Source organism: Oenanthe melanoleuca, chromosome 2 (genome assembly GCF_029582105.1).
Source record: "Oenanthe melanoleuca isolate GR-GAL-2019-014 chromosome 2, OMel1.0, whole genome shotgun sequence".
Taxonomy (NCBI): Eukaryota; Metazoa; Chordata; class Aves; order Passeriformes; family Muscicapidae; genus Oenanthe; species Oenanthe melanoleuca.
This window is the reverse complement of record NC_079335.1, coordinates 138957835-138977000: the sequence shown is the minus strand read 5'-3', so window position 1 is coordinate 138977000 and position 19166 is coordinate 138957835. Positions and strand designations below refer to the sequence as shown.

Genomic DNA, 19166 nt, shown 5'->3' with positions numbered 1-19166 from the left:
CAATCTATTTGTCCCAGTACTCTTTTCAAATCCAATAATTTCAATCAGTCTCATTGTGTAAGTTCCACTTTGGTTAACTTGTCATGGCATTCTCTTCCAATTCCATCAGCTTAAGAAGGTTGGTAGTGAAAGGACAATTAGACTTGAATATTACAAGATTTTAAATGTGTGGTTCCTTACAGAATGCAACAGAAACTAAATTGGTGATAATGGACCAAAACTATTTTATCTTATCCAGCTTATCTTTAACTTGGATAATATAAAAAGCTTTCAAATAAGGTGCCTGAAATATAGTATGACAGATGTGAATTTTTTTTTTTCCTACATTAGCTTTCATCTTGACCATAAATGTTCAAAACTGACACAAATGCTGCTATTAATTAAGCCCGTCCTTGTACAGCCAATCAGTGATATCTGTAAGAGGTGTAGTCAAGCTGCAGATGATATCAGGACACATCAAAGCTCCAAGAACATGAAGATGGCTTCATGCCAGCTTCAGTCTGCTAGGGATCTTTAGCTCAGGCAATGTGTTAGATTTGAGAGCAGCTCTGTTCCAGAAACAATTTTGCCTCTTTTGTGTAGCATCGCGACTGGAAAAATAAACAGAGTGAGACTGGAGCTAATGCTATGCAAAACAGTGTATTCCTGGAAACTGGAGCTTGGGAAAAAGCTGTACAGAGCCACAACTGGTGACCAGCTCTGGTCTAACAAGGCTTATTAGCTTCGCTAAAGTACTAATGATAATACATTCTCTCTTTCAGAAACATCTGGATGTCTGCTCTGCACAGGAACAGAATGTTAAGCCCTGAGAAGTGCCACATGAACGCATGGAACCAGCCCAGTTCCAGCACTACCTTAGAGCTAACAGGCCAAGTTTGAACATGGAAGGCTTTGACACAAAGGGCAGAGAAAAAGTATTTCTGCACTAATTAGCTGAAAGGCAGTGCTGGACCAAAACAGGTTAAACCTGGCTTGTCATGAGCTAACTTTTTTCTAAAGGCATTTGAACATCTCTGCATGCTCCTAATGCATGCACCTCCCATTCCATGTCTTAGAATGATAAGACTCCACTTACTTTAAACATAGGATTTTTTCCCTATTATTTTCTATGCTGGCATTTAATATGATGTGCAGTACAATCATTATTTCCCTAAAATTATGGCATTCATCATGTATACATATAAAGGTTCTAGTTCTTTAGTTATTTAACAGCAAAAGGTACTACTTATTTCCTCATGGTCTCAGCAGGTTTTCTGGCAAATGATGTTTCTCCAGTCACAGCATCCTCATAAAATAACAATAGATGCTATTTCAGTCTAAAATCAAATATAAGTTTTGAGCATTTATTCCACATAGATATAAATTACTTCTTACATTACACCAACATAGACCTGTGTGAGATAAATTTCATGTACACTTGGAAACTGACATTAAAGCTTTTTATTTTCCACAAAGTATGCAACTGGTGCAAACTCACTCTGTTGTTTAGAATTAGTAAAAAACCATGGAGCTAAGTTTCCTTTGGCAGACTCTGTGCTCAATCAGGCATACACTTTTCATGAACCATAACGCTGGTGTAAACACATGTCATGTCATATGTCATAAACATATGTCAGTTTACTCACAGGTAAACTTTTTAGGATAAACCTCTATTCCCAGTTGTGCATGAAAATGTAAAGAGAGAACACAGTGAAGAAAAAAACAAGTGTTTGTATCTTAGTCTACATCTATACTTACCAGACTTAGTTCTGAGTGTTGTTTTTTTTTACCAGCTATACCCACATAGAACTCAGACATGCGATTACCTCCCCACAACAAATACCCCAGAATGTCTCCAGAAATTCTGCCTGTACAAGCTCCTCTGAGCACTGTGGGTAGCCCACACCACACAGCCAGCAGAGCATGGCTGGAACATAGCAAGGAGAGGGAAGCTGGAAAGGAAGGAAGGATCCTGGCTGCTGTAGGGTCTACTTCTATCCTCATCATTGATGTCATCTGCAAGGACAGCACCTCTGGGTCACTTCAACCCATTCCTCAGACAGCTTTTCACAGAGCATTGGGGTTTCTCTGCTCTGTGTCCTCCTCTTGAGCCTGGTATTTTCTTTACAATGCCCAAGGAGAAAAGGAACAGCATAACCTTCTGCTTAAGACTCTCCCATCCTCCAACTGTTTTCAGCTCCATGGATTTCCTGAGCCTGTTGTTATTAAGTCTTTGTTCCCTTCCCCCAGCTTCCTAAATTAAATGCCTTGCTGAGATTTTTACTGCAAAGAAAACTATGTTGCTAAACTTCTTTCTGATGAAAAATTTACACTAATTTTCTGCATTAATACTTCTATGATCACAACACAGCAGACCTGCCTCTCAGGAAACACATTCAAATTATTTTTGTTTCAGTGCAGCTCACAGTGAAGTGGGTTGGCACCACCAGCAAGACAGCTATCTTACAAAGCCAGATAAAGACTTGAGCTTATAGTGGGTGGGTTTGGTTCAGCCAGAAAGATGTTAGAAAGTTTGGGAGAAGGCAGGGATGTGCATTCATTAGACTAACACAAGTCCTGCGATGGGAGGACACAGCACTCCCTGCTCTTAGGGCAGCACTCAGTGGATGATTTCATGGTACCAAGCCCAGCACCTGGAACCCACCAGCAATGATGTACTTGTTCATCTGCAGGTTTGATGGTTTTACCACTGAAGCAAGAGAATGGCAGAAGATTGTGGTAAGAACAAAAAGACACAGGATTGTGTTCTCCAGTATTAGAACTGAAAATAGAATGATCTTTTGAAAAGAAGGATGAGAAGAGGAACATGGAGGAGTATTTACCAGTCTGCATGACAGTAGGCAGTGTTGGTCTTCTCCCGCCTGGAAAGTGCAGTGGACATACCTGGGGAACATGGTAACAGCCAGGACACAGGGGACTCATGTCCCAGCCTCCAACTGCAGTCAGCTCAGGGATTTCCCAAGTCATGGTCTGAGTGTCTCCAACCTGCAACCCTGCCCAGCATCCCCTTTATTTCATGGCAGTAGATTACATTCTTGGTCTGGATGATGCTAATTCTGTGCTTCTTGTTTATGCAGCTGCTTCTCCCCCCTCCAAGCCCCTTCCAAAGGGAGCAGCGCCTACAGATCGCCTGTTTACCCACCAGTGTAGCACTACTAGCACAAACACCCAGCACAAATGCAGACCGATGTATTCCTACGGCAAGTACTTTCTACTCGGAAGGAAGGAAGTAACTTTATCGTGTTTTCTTTCTAACACTGACGCAGTGGTGTGTTTTCTCTCCCCACAACCACGTAAGCAAGAGGGCGATTTGAGCCCTCACCATTAACCTTTTGGACCAGCAAATCCTTCCCCAGCCGAGCCCTGCAGGCCGAGAGGCGCCGGTCCTTGCTCGGAGCCGCGGCTCTGCCCGTCCTTGCCCGGGCCCTTCCCGGCCGGCCGGGAGGAAACGCGGCCCCGCGGCCTCGCCCCGGGGAAGGGGGGCTGCAGGCGGCCCTCAGCCCGCTTTTTGTTGGAACAAACATTTCCCCGTGCCGATGAGGAAACTCGCCGCGGCCGGGGCTGGGGGAGGGGGGATTTCCTTCCCATTGTCTGCCGGGCTCGGCGCTGGCGGCCCCGCTCCCAGTGAAAGTGAATGGCCGGGAGGGACCCGCCGCAGGGCTCGTGTTAGACACCAACTAGTGCGGGCAAGCGCAGCAGCCGCGGCTGGCCCGCCCGGCTAGCCCAGCTAAAAAAGCTCTACACTGACGAGCATTAAAAACTCTTCACAATGCTCATAAAAATAAGTCAAAACGAGACAAAAATGCTTCCTTTTAATCCTTTAGCGTGCATCCTGAAGGCCACAGAACGCAAACAGCTACTCAGGGGACCCAATGAGGATATCAAAACACGCCAAAACCAGGTCCATGAACACCCATTTATAAGCTCTATGCCTGTCTTTCTACACTTGATTTAATTCACTGCCCACCAGCTCAGAGGAGGTAACGTGGCTACGGTTGCAGACACTCCCTACATGTTTGCTTTAGGATACCTTGTTCTTTTCAAAATCAAATATTTGTATCCTGAAACAAATATTTGGAGCTGGTCCAGACTAGCCTTTATAAATATGTTAAGTACAGGAGATTGTTGGCAAGTGGTAGACTCCAGGTGAAAACCTGCATGGTAGGCAAGCCATAAGGCTTCTGCCCTCCATGTGCTTCCATGCTGGTGAAACTGCAGCCAAAGTATTTATTTGACAGCTCTCTATGGGTCCTGTGAGAGATAAAGGCCTAAAACCTCTTTATACTGAAGATAGCTGAACTTCTGCCTTAAATAAACATTTACATAGGTAAGAAGAAGGCACCACGGCAGAGCAATAAATCTTTCACTAGAGAAGCTGAGACTGGCTTTGGAGCTTTGTTTTGGAGTTATGGCAAATCCCCCCAGCCGACCCAGTTGTTAGGGACACCTGGTTGTTCAGGGTGAAGAATTAAAAATGGTTATGTGGTTGCTAGCTGTGTTTGTCCTCTGATTCTGGATGCAAAAATCAGTGCACCTTAAGCATGTCAGTTTGAGGAGAGCTGTTGGCTTGACTGCATGGTAGAAACAGCAATAATTGTAATGACCCCAACCTCAATTTCTTTTTTCCCGGTATATAAAAACAGCTGAGATGCATTTGAACAGAGGTTGCAGAGAAAGCTAAGACAGGCAGACCAGCAATATCTCATGGAAGCTTAGCATATTTTTCTATCAAACTTCTTTTGAAAATGACACGCCTTAAAAAAATCACACTCAACATAAGAAATAAATGTTTAATATAAGGTAGTCTTTTTGTAATGATATTGATGTTACTTTTTACTTGAAAAATTATCTGTAAGTTTCATTTGCTTTTTTTTATTAATACAAACAATATAATGCAGTCAATAAATTAGAGTACCACTATTGGGTATATGCCCAATGCCTCAAGCACTCCTTGAAAGCAGATTTACCAGCACTTTCTTTCCTATCTATTTATTTTAGATAATTTAAAATGTTCTTTCCATATTTAAATGCATAATAGAAGTAAGACTTTGTCACAGCCGTTCAACTAACCATTATTTGCACTTTATTTCTGAAGTGGATGTAATGTCCTGATGCAGCAGTCTCAAAGAAACTGTGTAGGTTTAGACACTACTAGATATTTTATTTACTGGGCACACTGGAGAAACTTTTATTGTTCAGCATGCAAACTCTGTTTAATCTTTGACTGACCAGGCACAATGGATGCATCTTTTTCAATATTTGCACTACTATTTCCTTCAACAATTTTTGTAATGTTAATGACTACTCATATGACTAATTTTTTTTTGCATGCATAAATGTTTACAGAACTAAGCTTACATTATATTTTAATAAAAGTCAAACTCTAGTCAAGTTGTGAAGTTGTGGTTGTGAAGTGTGTTACTTATCCATTTAATAATTCCTGAAGAATTTCAGAAACTTGAGAACATATTTCTATAGACAATTATTAATATTTATCTCACAGTCCATAAAAAATACAAAATGTACAAATGTGTTTTCTTGCTATTTACATATATATATATATATATGTTCCTATAAAGTTATGTATTTTGTATTAATATGTATTTCCCTACCCTGCAGTGCAAGTGTGGCTAACAGTTGGACTCAGTGATCATAAAGGTCTTTTCCAATCTAAATGATTCTATGGTTCTGTGATCTACAGCTCACGACATATTGACATTCTGAGAGAGCCCGTTGGTTCTCTATGCTTTAGTTTCTGTTGCTCAAGGTGAGTGTCTACTTTCAAACACATTATCTGTCATTTCTCCAAGCTGGACTTCGTGATAGGAGGAATTTTCATGTATCAAGGCCAGATAAACACCACATTTTCCCTCTGCAACAAGAGAGGGTCCAGACCTAAGAGTATGAAAAAATACATACATAATAAATAGTTAAAGATCCGTTTCAAATGTATTATTAAAAAAAAATAATAAAAGAAACAAACAGCAACTCCAGCAGAGACCACTAGAGTTCTCCTTCTCCCAAATATCCCTAGCACCATCCTAAACCCTGTTTACCCCAGAAACCTGAACTGTGGACAGACAGAAGAGGAGAGAGAGAGAGAAAATTCAGACACAATAAAACTCTGAGGGGAAAAATATGTGGAAGGAGGAGGCAGCAGCGGCCTGGGGAAGGGATTGAAAAGTTTCCCCTGGCTTAACTTCTCCCCCCCTGCAGCAGCAGAAGCAGCGCCAGCAGCACAAGGTGAGAGAGACTTTTAAGTCTGGGGAGGAGGGGTGTGTGTGCGGGAGGGGGGGTGAATTTACAGCCCTGTGGATATTTCTGTGTCTGCCTCCCTGGCTTTGGGGTGCGAGAGACGCCGTGTCTCATGCTGGGTGGATTTTTTTTTTTTTTTTTTTTTTTAATATGATGGAGGATTATAAACATGGCGCCTTAAAAAAACTACAAAATCATGTACACACTGTTCCAAGGAGATGGGGGAGAGGGGACAGGGGAAGGGCTGGGCACCAGGGGAGGGGGCAATCCTTCCCCGCGGGGTGCCGTATGAGGAGGGGGGAGCAATTATACTTAATAATAAAATGTGTGGGGCTGCGGGGGGGAGATGGAAGGCGGGATTTTTTTATTATTATTATTATTATTTCATTTTTCGGAGTGGGCAGGATTATCTGGCAGCCCGCTTGGAAAGCGAGGAGGAGAAGGGGACGGCGGCGGAGCGAGTGTGATTATTAACGGCGATTATTTTTGTCCCCACACCTTCCCCGGTCGAATTTCGGCTGGGAGGCGGCGGCGGGTCCCCCGTGCCCCCGTGCCGAGTACAGCCAGCCCCGGGGCCGGGGCGGGAGGAGGTGGGATGGGGAGAGGGGCGCTCCGGAGAGAACCGCCGCTTCCAGCGCTCCGCGCGGGCCTGCAGGGCGCGGGGGAGCCGGGGACTCGCGTGAGAGGCGAGGCCGGGCAGGGTGTGGTGCAGCCCGGCCTCAGCCCCGTCACCCCCCGGCCCCGCTGTCTCTCATACGCGGGGCCACCGCTTTGCTCCCCACTCTCCCCCGCTTTCCTTTCGCTCACACACCCCCGCCGCCGCCGCATTTCCTCGCTGGGGAGGGGGATGCCTGCTTGGAGGACGGGTCTTGGCCCGAGTAATGGCAGCTGCTCGACAGCGCCGAGGCTCCACAGGAGAGAGACGGCGGGGCCCCCGCAGGCCGGGCGAGGGGCCATGGCTGCCGTGCCCGCGGGGGGCAGGGGAGGGGACGGGGAAAGGACGAACTCGGAGCCCCAGCCCTCCTCCCCCGGTGGCTGCGGGCGGTGCCACCCCCGCGGCCGGGACGGCCTCGCAGTCCGGCGGGGCAGCGGGGGCCCGGCACCGCCTTGCCCCCCGGCACAGCCCCGGGGGCTTCCTCCCTCCCGCGAGTGCTGTGCGGCCGGGCCCGGGGGGTAAAGGGGGCGATTTCTCCGCTCTTCGCCCCGGCTCCCCGTGCCCTGCGGGGCAGCGGCGGGAGGGCCCTCAGGGGCTGTGCCGGACTCGGCGGCTCGGGGAATGCGAACTGGCGACGGGCTCGCTTTTGTTCGCGTTCTGGGGATCTTTGTGTGCGAGCACCCCCGAAACCGTGTGTGCAGATAACTGCCCTCGGTGCACTGGGAGGGGTATTCGCCTTCACCCCCTCCCTCGGGGCTGCTAGAGGCCTGTCTCCGTTTTATTCGGGGAAAGGATGGAAGTGTAGGTGTGGGAGTGCCCGTGGTAAGATGATGGGGAGCTTCGCTGCGCTTTCCTGACCTTCCGTGTCTTCCAGACAACAACCCCCCTGTAAAATGCTAATGTTAAGGATTTGAGAAACTTTGTGTGTCTTTCGGGGCTTATCCTGAAACAAGCAGCCTTTGGGAATTTGTTTTTGGTCTTGTGAACTTTACAGATGCTAGACATGGGGTGGTTTGAGAAGAGGAAAAGAAGTGAAAAAATTTCAATTGGGTCCTGTTTGCTTTTATAATTTAACCTGGGATCATCTGGCATGGTCTCTGTATTGTAGGAGTAATTCTATTTATTGTAGTTTTAAGATCTTACTGCAGTAGAAAAGAAAAAGAGTGAAAAATGCTTTCTTGTCCTATTTAATGCTAATATTTTTTTTTATTTCTCTTGCTTTTGTAGGAAATTGTTTAATATTTTAGGGGTGAACGCTGAGACAGGTGTGAGGAGGTGGGTAAATGGAAGGGGGAATGCCAGTTTGTGGTTCAGGTTGCACTCCTTTGGGTTTTTCTACTTCCTCATCCTTCAGTATGAAGGATCTGGCATTTTTCCACATTTATTTTTTTTAAATTATCAACCAGTCTTGAGTGTGCTACAGAAAGTCTTTAGGAAAGTCAACTGTTTGCTGACTGATGTTTTGTATAAAAGTGGAAGTGCCCACAAAATAATTTCCAATTTTATGGGATTTATGGCATTAATTAATTCTGACTGTGGATTTATGGCCTTAAAATGCCAGCTTTTCCATGCCTAAGGCCTCTCTGCTTTGACCAGATAGTTGCATGGGGAAGGGAGGGAAGGGAATAGTTCATGGGATGGGTAATTCAGCAGAAAACACTTTATCTTGCTGTGAGTTTGGTTTTACTGAGTGGGGAAAAAAGTGACTATGTTGATGGCTCTGTTGACTGTGGTGTGGATGGTGGTCTCTGCATCTGCAACTAATACTTGGTATTGAGTTCAGTGGCAAAGGTCTGAGTGAGAAAAACTGCTCTTCCTCTCCATCTCATGGACTGGTTAATGTGATGGAAATTGTCTTTCAGCAGTTGTCTCAGCTCTTTCAATTGTCTTTTTGAGTTGAACACAACTTTGTAAGGGGAGTTGTGAGTCTGTGGATGTTGGGAGGGGGTCTTAAAACTTTGGTGATGTGCTAGAAGAAACTCTTCAGCAGTTTGAAGCTGTGTAGCTAAAATTTTGCAGGGTAGTTCACCTCTGAAGGTGTTGTTTGTTTTGTTTTTTAAATCTGGTACTTGGCAGCTATTAAATATAAATATAAAAATCCCAAATTGAGCTCATCCACCAGAAATCAAAAATTGACATAGTCCTTCTGTAGTGTGAGCCAGAGCAATGTTTCATAACTTTTCAGGAAAAAAGTGAGCACCGTTGGAGTGACAAGGATTTTGTTACTGAATTGCTGTGCACACAATGTGTGACTGGTAGTTCGTGTGCTGTGTGTCCATACTGTTTGCAGCACAGGCCTTCTGTGGGCATCTACTGTTCAAGTGTCCTGGGTTTCCCCCTGCCTTGGAGCAGAGAGAAGGAGGGACTGTTCAGGATGACCTAAGGCTTCTGCAGCAGAAGAGCCTGGGTCGTGTTTTTGGCCTAAGATCATCTCAAAATCAAGTGAGGAGGTGGAAGACTGTGAAGTGTGCTTGGTATTTCTGCCTGCACGTAAATAAAACATACTGGGTGCTGTTAGTGATGTGGTGCTCCCTGAGTAGGTGGACTATGTATTTGGCCTCAAACTCACCTTGGAGTGGCTCAGGCTCTATCTAGAGCATTTTGCATTTCTACAGCTTGGGGACCACTGAGCTCTGCCATCTGCAGTCACTGAGTTAGAATAAAGCACCTCAAGAGGAAACAGATAAAAGATAACATTGAAGATGTTTTCTCAATTTTAGGGATCTAAACATCTCTGTAGATGCCTGCCTTATCTAGTTAATTAGAAAACCGTCTCATTTCACACAGTTTGAGAATGAGGGGGAAATTTAGAATTAGGAGACATGCTTTGAAATTGAGGACCCAATTTCAGTCAGCTAAAGTTCACACATTTTGGACATACCTATAAGTAATTTTCATAGCAACTGCCTTCCAAAATCTTTCAGAGCATTTATCTCTGGAAGTGTGTGAAGACTTCAGGCAGTGTGAAACAGTCCAGGCTAAAAGTTCTGAGAAAGATGATGATGAAGATGTCTTCAGGAATTTTCTGTTTGCTTCTTGTATTACTTTTTAGCTAGATCCAGATTACCATGTCAGTAAAATACGTCTTTTACCCATAATACAGGTTGTTACAAATGCTAACTAGAACGATAAAATTAATCTCTGCAAGGTATATGTGCCTCACTCTAGTGATGAACTTTGTTCATAAAATGTGGAATTGTTTAAAATTACTGGCAAAATGCACACAAGATTTTACTTGCCTGAATAAAAGTTCGGAGATTTTTTTAAAAGTTAAGTCAGAATTGTTGGAGCAATTATTTTTCTCATATTTACCCAGCAAATATATAAATCTGTTTCAGTTCCTGACCACTGATTTTATTAATTGCAGTGGTTTTCCTTCCATATAATAGGACTTTGTTTAGCTATGCTTCATTCCTGTATTGTTTAGGAGGTAATGTAGGATCATGTTCTTTATCTGCAGAAGGTTTTGTGCCTTGGTTTTTGTTGGGTTTGATAGCCTCAGGATGTGGTGAGCACTCCCACAGTGTGTGTGTAGTACCTGGAGCATGGTGCCCTTGGTAGCTGGGCAGTGCAGTGTATGTCATCTTTTATATAGCTCATACATTTTAGGCTGTCAGTGTTGCTCGTGCTAAACATTGTGAACAAAGATTATTCTTGTCAGGTTCTGGATCGTTTTTCATGAGTTGAATGTAAATTTATCTCATAATTGGGTTATTGTTCTAAGGTTTAATCTTCCAGCCTGCAAAATAGGTAGTTTATAAGGTGATGTAATGACTCCATTTTTCAGGAATTTCTTTACTTGTTATTGCTGAGAGCATATGAAATGCAAAACCAATGTGGAAGCCTCCACAAACCCCTTCATTCCTAGTGTAGTGGAGGTAACTGATGGACACCAGAGTGACTGTGTACAGTACAATAAATGCTGTGGCTCCAGCCTGCACAGGTGAACTCCTGTGGCACATGGGGCTGTCTGGTTTCCAAGGCCTCTCCACATGCAGCTCCCAGAAACACCAGGACTGGATGGAGCCCATTTTTTTCACCATATTTTCAGTTGTAGTATTTAAACATAATTTTATCATCTCTTTAAAACAATGTCTGCCATCAAGTAAATTGTGAAAGCCTGAATTCTATCTTTTTATTTATTTCTATCATGCTGTGCATGTTGAGTTATATGGAAAAAAAAAAGGGGGTTAAACCTAGCATTTTAGTAAGATTTCATTCATATTTACTTCTTCTCTTTTTTTTCTCCCTGAAATTACCAGAGTGTTTTAGTTCTGTGAGCAGGAGACAGCAGGCACTGTGGTGATACGTAATGACACGTTCATGAACCCAAGTTAAAGCTCATGGTGTCTAATTTTAGCCAGCTTTGGTAATATCCTATCAGAGCTGATCCTGTAGCTGTACCATGCAGATAAATTGAGAGTTTTGTGTACAAAAGAACTGGTTTTGATTTTTTCCAATCTCTCATTTTACACTTCACTAGAATGCAAAAGGTGTCTCTTGTGAAAATACAGAGAAATGTAATTTGAGTTTAAAGTATGTTATTGATTAAAAAGGCAGTAAAAGTTTGTAGTTTCAAAATTAGAAATGTATTAAAAATATAAGTAAAATAAGGGTTATTGGTGTATTTACTAACAACGTGAATAGCTTTGCATGTACCTTTACACTGTATTTAGCTTTAAATTCCAGGATTACTTAATTGCAGAATAAAACATTGTGAAATCATGATTGAGTCTTCATACAACTCTCACTTATACTACCATCTAAAAATAATTCTTGGCAAATAATTTTAACACCAGACACAGTGAAATTTAAAGTACTAAAATCCTCTTACTCATTAAAAAATTAATTTAAACATGCCAGCAAAAATACCAGTAATATGCCATTCACCCTTTTGGTAGAAATTGCATTTTTTGCGTGCAGAGAACTGGGCTCACTATCTTAGGTTTTTTATCCATAATAGGATACTATTGATTAGAGGTCTAGTAATTTTAAAAAAGAAGAATTAAATGTATTCCTTCTTACCTCTAATTTCTCCTATGTTTGTTACTCTGTTAAATTTTAACCAGCTTGTGTTATATTCAAATCTATGGTTTTAATGCAGCTGACTTAATGTTTTGGTTGCAGAGTATAGAACTCTGCTAGTAGGTGTAGTACTCTAGAGCAGTGTTTTGGCAAGTGGATATTTGTACTTTGATCCCAGGCACTTAGGGCATGGCATTGTTATCTGGTCTTTTAAAGAGAGCTGGATGGGAGCTGCATGCTGTGACTCACGAGACATGGCACTTAGTTTACTAATTTTAGCAGAGCGATTCTTGTCTGTCAACCTTAGGTTTTATTTGAACCTTCTGGAAAAGCCATGAAGTGAAACAAAATGGAGTTGAGAGAAAATGATTAGCAGAATCCCAAAGTAGCTAGAAATAGCACGCAGTGAAAAAGAAATTAAAAGTAGGTAAGCTATGTTTATTGCTCAACAAATCTTTAAGATCTGAGAGACTGATCTGAGAGCTTTATCTTTCTTAGCACGCTATCATTTTCTGTTAAGTCTCACACAACATTTATGCATTCAGTAAGAGAGGATCTCACACTACAGATACCTGTTTGCAATTACAGATGCTTCTCAAGTCAGAAACCAAGCTCCAGCCAAGTCTGCACTGGCTGCTTGTGCCTTATTACTATTTTCTTGGTGTCATTGCTTGTAAAAGAAAACTTCCGAAGAGGACAGAGTCTGTGCCTTGCATAACACTGCAGTGTGTGTGTTCACATGCACAAATTAAAGTGGAAATTCTGCCTCAGAATGGTGGGGGGTTTCTCCAGTTTTCCTTCTGGTCGGTTGTTAACTTTGTGATCAGTGTCTTATGAGCTGTCATTGACTTCAGAGACAAGCTGAAACCCAGAGTTTATGCATAATCTCCTACCCCCAAGCAATTACTAGGAATCCAGGTTCAGAATTGTACAAAATCAAAACAAAAGAATTGCTATTTCATAAAATGTAATCACAGGCCACACAGTCGCTGATTGTTCACTGATGAAAATTGATATTCACTACAGAAAATTCATTGTTACCCATAGATTAATATTAATATAATGATGGAGACCTTGGTCATATAAGCACTTGTTTCCCACAGGCATGAAAATGCATAGGCCTTGGAGCATACTGATGGATAAGTTTAGTTCCACAAGATAGTTTTAAAAATTAAAACCTTACATATGACTCTAATATTCAAGGAAGAACATAGTCACAGTTAGTTATGCCGGTATAATTTTATGTAATGCTCTATTTTTGATTCTTCTATGGAGTTACAGAGCACTGTTACATGGGAATTTTTAATGCATTTTCAGTATCAACAAAATGACTTGATTTTTTTTTGCACATGCTAAATTTTACATGCATGCTTGTTTCCATTAAATTTACGGCACTTTTCTTACCATGTACATTAGTCTTTGAAAGAATTTACAGTACTCATGAAAAGAACAGAGAAAACTTGGATAATATTTTTCTGTTAGTGATTTCTGCCATTTTCTGTATATTTTAAATCCTGTGTGTTGTAGAAAACCTTAATTATAGATAAAGAAAACAGTAAAAGAAGAAATTCCTGCTGGAAAAACCAATACCATTATGAAAAGAAAGGTTTATTCTTATATCAGGAAAACTAGAAAACAGGTATGTCAGGAAACTGTATTTTAACATAGTTTCAAAGTTGTAGAAATTGTAAATATGCAAGCAGGTTAAGTAATCAATTCTTTTAAAATCATAGAACATAAATTGAAAACCTGAATTCTGAAAGTTATCTTGATTCATTCTGTTCTTATAATTTACCTGCAAACAGTAGGCAAATCTAGGCAATCCTTTCTGTTCCATGCAAAAGATTGGTTAGGTGAGTAATATTCTCCCCACCTTGTGCTTCTATTCCTTCTTTGTTAAACAATCAAAATTGCAGGAAACTTTATTTCTTTTTAATTAAAAGCAAAAAATAGTTATTAGTTGTTTTCCCAGGAACCAGACCAACACCCTTTTTAGCTTCACATAACTATAGTTGAGAATTTAGGATGTTCCTAAGTACCGGCTGCATGGACCTTTCTCAGGAAACTTCAGTGTCAGTCATCACATGCAAGCTGATACTTGAATACAATATGGCACACTGAATAATTTGGCATTGGCTGAGACATTAAAAAAAAATTCCCAAATAAAAATAGCTTTCTTAAAACTTCTTGGTCATAGTAAAATATGAGGAACAGCGAGAAGTGATATAGATTTGCTAACAGGTAACTCAGGACGTCTGACCTCTTAGTAGTCTGACTAGAATGGCTGTTTAAAATGTTGGTTGGTTGGTTGGTTGGTTGGTTGGTTGGTTGGTTGGTTGGGGTTTTTTGTGTTAAAAGAAGGTGTTTTGTTTTACTGACATAGCTTTTTGAAGGAGAGGGCTGATGCATACTCGGGAGCATTTCTGACTGACACTATTGGAAAGTGAGAAACATGGACACTCCCAGTCTGTATTTGTGTCTTTCAGTTTTGTAGCTTTGTGTTCATCTTCTGCTTAGACTTACCTGAAATAAATAGACTTACAGGAAATACTTCTTGTAAGAAAGAGATTCTTCCATTTCCTGCACACTTTCTACTCTGCTGCCTACCAGAAGGCTTCTTTGTAAGTCTCCTAATTGGAAGCATACTCCTAACTTCTCACTGGTTCCAGACATGAAATTTCCTCTTGTTATTGAACTTGCACCTTTTAGGAAATACAGATTACGAGCCAATCATCTCCAGGAGCCAGTTTGGTTGGATTTTTTGTTTGTTTTTTTTTAATTCATGCTGATATTCTTTTTCTCAATAGTTTTAAAAAGTAGTATAAAAATCACCCATTTCCCAGTCAACCAGGTATTAGTCTAAGTCATAGCACTAATTCCTGGAAACATGGAGCTTTCAGTAAAATGGAAGGACTTTTGTTCTTCACACAGGTACAGGAAAATACCAATAAATATCAGCTGAAGCTGTGGTGGCACAGATTCTTGGAGTACAGGTGCGCCAAGGAGTGAGGAGCTGAACTCGGTTTGCTCTGCCAAGTTAATGGAAAAGTAGTTACAAGGTTTCCTGGGCCACTGGGAAGGAATGGTATCCAAATTTCTGCTTGGCTCTTCTTCAGGAGAACTGCCTTTCTTGATCAAACTAGCATGTCATGTAATCCAGAGTCTTATTTCCAGCCATCAGATGCCTCCTAAGAAGGTGTCAACAATCAGGCAATTTTCCATACTATTACAAACATTAGTAATTTAGATTATGGCTTCTGTTTTTACACATGTAGAAGTTTTATTTGTTCCATTTTTTGAATGCTTTAATTTCTCTTTCCTGTAATAACTGAATATTTTAGCTGTAATGTTGAAGCCTAATGCTTTTTAGGTCAAGCTTGTTCTGTCCTCTCCACATGCTTTGCAGCCTCCCACTGCAGTGCTCGTTCTCTCTGCGCATTTTCCAAGAGCTTCTTGCTCTTTCCTAGGTAGCAGGAAAGAGCCCTGTTACACCTGCTTGTCTGAGGGATTTGATGGAGATAAGAGACCTCGAGGGTGAGTAAGTGAAAGGCTGTAGTGGTTGTCTGCTTAGTACAGTAAGAGCTGGGAAATGCACATATAAGAAGAAAGGGAGAGTTTGTTGTGAGATGCACATTAAGTGGAAGTTGAGGTACACCCTTGTCACAGGAAACAGAACCACTGACTTTGCTGATGTCATTTGGTGCAGCTCTGTTGACTTTAGTGGAGCAATATTAGTTTACACCTGCAGAAAATTTTCTTCTGAATCTCTGGGAATGAGAATATAAAATGAAGTGTTTATGGGTGAGTGACAGAGAGAGCGTGCATGCGAGAGAGCGTGCACGCACACACTTCCAGGCCTGATTGATAGTATGAAAAAAAACCCTGGAGTTGAAAGAACATTATTTTAAATTAACATTCATTATCTTCACGCGTGAGATAACAGTTCACTTTGGACCAGATCCTAACACCATTATATTTCCTGAGCAGAGACTGCTTTTTTTTCTTGACTGAGGTTATTCAGTATGAGAATGGCAAAATGCAGTTAGATCTTTGACAATTAAAATATATGGCTTAGTCACTATATGTTAGAATAAAGCTGTGTTATTTCTGTCAGGAAAACATGGGGTTTTTTCTTTTTAAGAAAACCATTTAAAAGAAATGGCTACATTTTCTTTGAAATGTGAAATAAAAAGTAAGGTACTTTTTTTTTTTTTTTTTTTCCTGGGTCTCATCTTATGCCTGGAAAAGCTTGCAGCCATTTTAATTCATGCTGCATTCATTGATCCAGCAGTTAAATCATTTAATCACTGTGCAGCTAGGTCATCTACCTATTGGACACTGTTAAAGTGTTCAGTAAGACACTTTGGGTTATTGGCTTCTAAATGTCACTTTAAAAGAAAAAAAAAAAAACAGCTAAAAATCCCCCGAACAGTTAACTGATGAATGTTATAAGGGAAAACACAATGTGAATTTATGGTCTTATCACTCAACTCTTTTTTGTTCTGTACTTATATAAGTAGAAAAAACCACATCATAGCAAACAAAGGAAAAAAATATCAGATTTTGATGTTGTTTGGCAGTTTTTTTTTAAATACAGAGTTTTGTAACATTACGTCATCTAATTAGGCAGCAGCTTGTATGAAATATTTTCATAACAGACGTAGTTTGTGAGCATGGAAATGAAAGCCACATTTTAAAATTATAACCCCAGATAACTTTCTGAATTTAAATATTACTCTGAGAATGGCTTATTCTGTAAGTATAATCATGTGAAAGAAAGTGGGAGAAGTTTGTATTTTATGTCAACATCAACTAGAAAACTTAATACCTTGGACTTAAATGCTGCAACTATAGAAACCAAATAATCGAAATACATAAAAAGGGGAGTAAGTGTAGCAGCAGCTAATAGGTGGCAGCGAAAAGCAGAAGAAAATGTTGTGATGCTTTTAAGTGTCCTGTATTTTCTGAGATGAGCTACTCACAATCAAATAAATCTCCTCTTGGTATGCAATAGGCAAGTATCTTGTCCAGAGAGAGATGGTAATTTCTTTGGCAGAGATGCAGTTGGCACCAATGGCTTTTAAAGGGTCACCCATGTGCTTTTCAGTTATTTCCCTGTAGAGATGGGAAGAAAAGCTCATGCTATTGTGAGTTTGTCTGAGTGCAGGTGGAACAAGAAAGTCATGTTTCATATGAAGATGGGAACTCATGTTCCATGTCACTTCCATCTGCTTGTGTCTGGATCCCTTGGCCTGTTTCCTTGTGTTTTCCTGATCTATACTGAAAGCTTCATCAGATGAGAAGTTATGATTATGTTAAGTATCCCTCTGTACCTTCAGCAGAGAGACTCTAAACAGAGGAGAGGGTCAGTTGTTCATCTTATTTGGTGTTTTCTTAATTAGTGAGTTTTTCAGTGGTTTCACTCTCCAACTTCTAGTAGCTCCTCTATATTATTGCAATTTCGGTACAGCTGCTTGTTTTACTTTCATCTGGCCATTCTGAGATGTCATTCCTTTTTTGAAGCAATGTCATGATGCATGATGAGGAGTTTGACAGTAGAGAAGGATTTTCCTAAAGGTTTAACAAATGCCATCCCACTGCTGAAGTTAGACCTCAGTGAGGCAGTTTAAAAAGGGATCCGATACTTTTCTCTTTCTTTTGGAAGAACATGGAAAGGGCTGCAAACTCAGACGAATGTGCTGTGTCCTCACTGTGTATTTCTTTACCAGTATAGGGAATTCAGTCATGGAAGGCAGCTCGGTGAGGTTAAAGAAAGAAAGGTGCTGAAATCAGCAGCATGTCAAAGGAAAATGAGAATTCAGTGACAATAAAAGCAAAGTGTCAGTGTTAATGCAACACACTTTCAGGTTTTGAAGAGCTGAAGATGCCTCTTAAAAGTGGGTTTGGGTGACTGAATTGCGGTTTGGGAGCTGTCAAAGGACAGAGTGTTAAAGAAGGCTGAAGTCATGGCAGGAAAGCAAACAAGCATCCCTTGAGCTCAGCCCGTTCTGGTAGGTGCTGACCAGATGTTTATCAAACAATACATGAAGTGCAATATTGCATCAAACCTTTTCTCATATAAGTTGCTAAATTGAAGAAACAAAAAAGAGCTCTTGACAGCTTGAAATTACAGCCCTGGTTTCCTAGTTTCTTCTAAGTTCCAGTGAATTAATGAAATTAACTGAGCTGGGTGGAGAGCTGCTGGTGAGCCGCTGTCGCAGGAGCCCCACATCGGGCAGAAGTGCTGATTTACAGTCGCTCTGTCTTGAATTTAAATGATGACCTTCACTTCCTGCATCTCAGACTACAGCAGGCTGCAATGGAGGTAGCCTTGAGAAGGTGTTTGCTAATGAGGCTCTGGCACCTTTGATAGCTATGCTAGATAATCAGAAAGTGATAGATGATGTGGTGTTGTGTTTGGAAATTTCATTTAAAGTGTATATTTATGTACTTATAATTTTGACCCATTCAAGCCATTTATATGGTCTGATGGTGTTTTCCACAAGAGTAGGGATGTTGCCCTGGCTGAATTCCAGTTTGGCTAATTGCATTCTGAGTACCTACATTTCTGTAAAGTTTCATCTGGATTTTGTTACTATTGTTTATTTAAATAGTAATGCATATGTACTTGGAAACTTACAAAATCACAGCACAGGATAAAAAAAAGTTAGGAAAACCCCTGCCCCAAATTACATTTGGTATATGTGCATGATAAGTGTAGTGTGGCATGATACAGTACAGAAAAAATACAAAATGGCATATTCAGTAATAGCATTCATACAAGATGTAGGTTTTTTTAGAGTTTATGAAATAGGTTAAGTTGCTGAGTGGTGGGCACTGTTAAACATATGATGTATTGTGCAGCAGGAATGGATATAATTCACCAGTAGGAGAAATAATGCTTGTTTGTATTGTAGTTAAATTGTATATATTTTTACAAGGTTATCAGGCATGGATTTTACATGTGTGTCAACAGGGGAGTGGGAGCCAGTTTATGTGGTGATGTCAAAAGGACTTAGGCAATCACAGATCTGCACGTGGCAATCATCTGCTGGCACAGAAACATTTCTACATACAAAGGCACATTTTATCATTTACCACTCTGTCTCAGAATCCTGCTTAAATTACAGTAGGAAGCACTTGCTGTTTGTTACTGTAGAGTAAGAGGTAGGTGAAAAAGAACCCAAGCCACATCCTGTTGTGGAGAGTTATTTTGCAGAAATATGAACTT

At 41.0% G+C, this 19166-nt stretch overlaps 1 protein-coding gene across 13 annotated transcripts in view; it reads left to right on the top strand.

The window, feature by feature from the left end:
• Positions 1-5995: 5995 nt before the first annotated feature.
• ZMYND11 (zinc finger MYND-type containing 11) overlaps positions 5996-19166 on the top strand; it is a 104457-nt gene continuing 91286 nt past the window's right edge. Inside the window, exons 1-2 of one of the 13 annotated variants that reach the window (XM_056483524.1) lie at positions 6686-6845; positions 8138-8185. The gene's annotated coding sequence lies outside the window, so the exon portion shown is untranslated. Of the gene's footprint in view, positions 6244-6685; positions 6846-7315; positions 7733-8137; positions 8186-19166 lie in introns of those variants that run through there. The other 12 variants (XM_056483528.1, XM_056483517.1, XM_056483521.1 and 9 more) reach the window with 12 other exon arrangements.